Below are 3657 nucleotides of genomic sequence, written 5' to 3' on the forward strand. Positions count from 1 at the left end.
TGTCAAAGAATTAAAATCAGAGCATCCTCTTGAGAGGATGGGTGGAGGCTAGGAGAGATAGAAGAGAATGATGGGAGAGGTGGCATCAGTCAAGATGTATTGTACTCATAACTGGTACTCATATATTGGAAAGGGCTCAAAGCTGGGCAGCGAAGGACATTGGACCCTTTTAGAGGGTAGAAAGACCCTAGAGGGGAAAGTCTCCCAAACTGAGGAGATTCACACTGCACCTGCCAGGGGTATGAGAGGGGACAGCAGCTGTGCCCTGAGGCCCACCCAGGGGCCAGCCCTGAATGCCAGGACCCAGCCCTAGGCAAACTATCGCCTCGAGGCTCCACCTACTGCAACCCCGCCCTCTGTATATGCTGAAGCCACACCCTCATCCCTGATATCTGTCACCCCTCCCCTTAAACACATTTGCACAGAGGCTCTGGGAAGCCCATAGAGCTCAGCGGGAGTCAGAGACACTGTCACCCACTGCCACTGAGTCATCTGACACACTTCAACAGAACAGAAACAGGTAACTAAGAAAGAACTCAAAATAGTGAGAACTTAATAAAAAATAACCCAGTGCTCACTTTGGCAGCACATATACTAAAATTGGAACGATACAGAGAAGATTAGCATGGACCCTGTGCAAGGATGACACGCAAATTCGTGAAGTGTTCCATATTTTTGAGCAATAAGGCAAGAGAACAACATCAAAGGGATCCACATGGGGAAAGAAGAAATTAAACTATCCCTATTCGTAGATGATATGATCCTCTACCTGAGTAACCCAATAAGCTCCACTCCCAAACTCTTAGAATTAATAAACCACTTTAGCAAAGTGGCAGCATACAAAATTAACCTTCAAAAGTCAGTACCCTTCTTGTACACCAACAATACGCAAACAGAAGACCAAATCAAGAAAATGATTCCATTTGCAATAGTCCCCAAAAGTATAAAATACTTAGGAATTAACTTAACCAAAGATGTAAAAGAATTATTTAATGAAAACTACAAATGCCTCATGACAGAAATTAAAGAGGACACCAGGAAATGGAAAGACATCCCATGCTCATGGGTAGAACTAATATAGTAAAAATGGCCATACTGCCAAAATTGATATACAATTTCAATGCAATTCCCATCAAAATCCCAAAGACATTCTTTACTGAAATAGAAGATATAATCCAAAGGTTCATATGGAACAACAAAAGACCTAGAATACTCAAAACAATTCTAGGCAAAAAGAGCAAAGCAGGTGGTATTACAATACCAGACTTCAAACTCTATTATAGAGCCATAATAACAAAAACAGCATGGTATTGGCACAATAATAGACTAGAAGATCAATGGAACAGAGTAGAAGATCCAGAAATAGAACCACATACCTATAGTCAACTTGCATTTGATAAAGGAGCCAAAGATATACAGTGGAACAAACACAGCCTATTCAACTATTGGTGCTGACAAAACTGGGCAGCCACATGCAGAAAACTAAAAATTGACCCTAGCCTTTCGCCATGCACAAGCATTAACTCAAAATGGATCAAAGATCTCAATGTCTTTGAAGAGACACTGGAACTCACAGGCACAGGCAAAAAAAATCCTGAACAGAATCCCAGGTCACAACAGATTGGAGAGAGACTCGGTAAATGGGACTACCTAAAAATAAAACGTTTCTGCACAGATAAAAGCATAGCATCTAAAGTAGAAAGACAGCCAACCAACTGGGAAAAGAATTTATCAATAATACATCAGACAAGAAACTGATCCCCCCAAACCTAACAAACCAATCACTAAATGGGCAAGGGAACTAAAGAGAGATTTATCAAAAGAAGAGGTTAAAATGGCAGAAAAACATATGAGAAAATGCTCATCATCCATGGTCACAAAGGAAATGCAAATAAAAACAACCCTAAGATACCATCTTACCCCAACAAGAATGGCCAAGATTTTGAACTCAGACAATGACAGATGCTGGTGAAGCTGTGGAGAAAAAGGAACCCTACTGCACTGCTGGTGGGATTGTAAGCAAGTTCAGCCACTCTGGAAAGCAGTGTGGAGGTTTCTTAAAGAACTGAAAATTGACCTTCCCTACGATCCTGCCATACCACTCCTGGGCATCTACCCTGATAACCCAAGATATGATAAGGACACCTGCTCAGCTATGTTTATCTCTGTACTATTCACAATAGCCAGGCGATGGAAACAATCCAGATGCCCTACTGCAGATGAATGGATACAGAAAATGTGATATATATATATATATACACACACACACACACACACACACACACACACACACACACACACAATGGAATTCTACATAGCCAACAGACAAGATAAAATAATGGCATTTGCAGGGAAGTGGATGAAACTAGAGCGAATCATGTAGAGTGAGACAAGTCAAGACCTATGGAACAAAAGGCGCATGGTATCCTTAATATGTGGTGATTAGATCCAAACAGTACAAGAGCGAGGACTCAATATTTGCATACCTAATGCTATGGACATGGTATTGGAAATATAAACACAACAACGTAGACATAAAAATCTATGACTCTATAGACATGTTTTATTACACATATTAATATATATATGGCATACAAACCCTCAGCCTAATTTTAATTATATTCTAAAATCTAAGTGCCATTGATTGTATATAGAGATTCCCTTCTTGAATAATTGTTCATTAAAGGTGTCATTTGAAATATAATGTAAAAATCAATGTTAATAAATTCTTTAATTAAAAAAAGAGTAAAAAATGGAAATAATACAAATAAGAAAAAAAATAACAACCCAAAGAGCCTGGGGAAGTTTTTTTTTTTTTAATTACTGAATCAAATTTGAACTAAAATTAAATTTGTTCTTCTTTTGCTACCTACAGGGATTTTTTTAATCATTTTACCTATAAAACAAAAGGAGCTACATGCTTTCTGTCTTATTAAAAAATGATTTAAATCTGGAAGCACCCTACACTGGGAGTATAACACACAATCTATAACTCCAGCATATTAGATTTGTATTGTTACTGGAATCATTACCAGAATACACCAATTTATTGACTTACGGGTTCAGGAGTTATAGGTACAAACTGGTATCACTGGATTAAAATCAAGAAAGGTACCAACAGGACTTGCCCCTTCTAAATCTCCACAAGAGAATTAGTCTCTCTCTTTTCCAGATTCAGGGGACACACGTGCCTGGGGCTTTGATTTGTTGATTTATTTTGTTGTGGGGGTGCTGCTGGGGCTTGAATTCAGGGTCTGCGTGCTATCCTTTCCCTTTTTCACACAAGGCTGGCACTTTAATCTTTGAGCTATAGCTCTACTTTCAGGTTTTTTGGTGGTTAATTGGAGATAATCTCAAAGACTTACCTGATCAAGCTAACTTGAAATCAGGATTCTCAGATCTCAGCATCCTGAGTAGCTAGGATTACAGATGTGAGCCACTTGCAACCAGCCATGCTTGGGTTTTTAAGCCCTCTTTAAGCTATCATCAACTGCCATCTTCATCCGCCTCTTCGATCTTCCATCTCTCTGAAGTCTCCTTCTCTTAATTATAAGGACCCTTGTGGAAGTGGAGCTTTAACCTTGAGCAAAAAAGTACAAGGACAGGGCCAGGAGTTTGGCCTAGTGGTAGAGTGCCTGCCTAGCATGCATGAAGACC

The 3657-nt window shown here is 39.5% G+C and overlaps 1 non-coding gene across 1 annotated transcript; it reads left to right on the forward strand.

Annotated features, from left to right (window-relative positions):
- Positions 1-570: 570 nt before the first annotated feature.
- On the forward strand, positions 571-677 carry LOC150049984 (U6 spliceosomal RNA). Its single transcript, XR_016538932.1, has one exon. It is a non-coding gene; the product is annotated as a U6 spliceosomal RNA (small nuclear RNA).
- Positions 678-3657: the final 2980 nt, after the last annotated feature.

Source organism: Megascapheus bottae, chromosome 19, assembly GCF_031878675.1.
Source record: "Megascapheus bottae isolate mThoBot1 chromosome 19, mThoBot2.hap1, whole genome shotgun sequence".
NCBI classification, from domain to species: domain Eukaryota; kingdom Metazoa; phylum Chordata; class Mammalia; order Rodentia; family Geomyidae; genus Megascapheus; species Megascapheus bottae.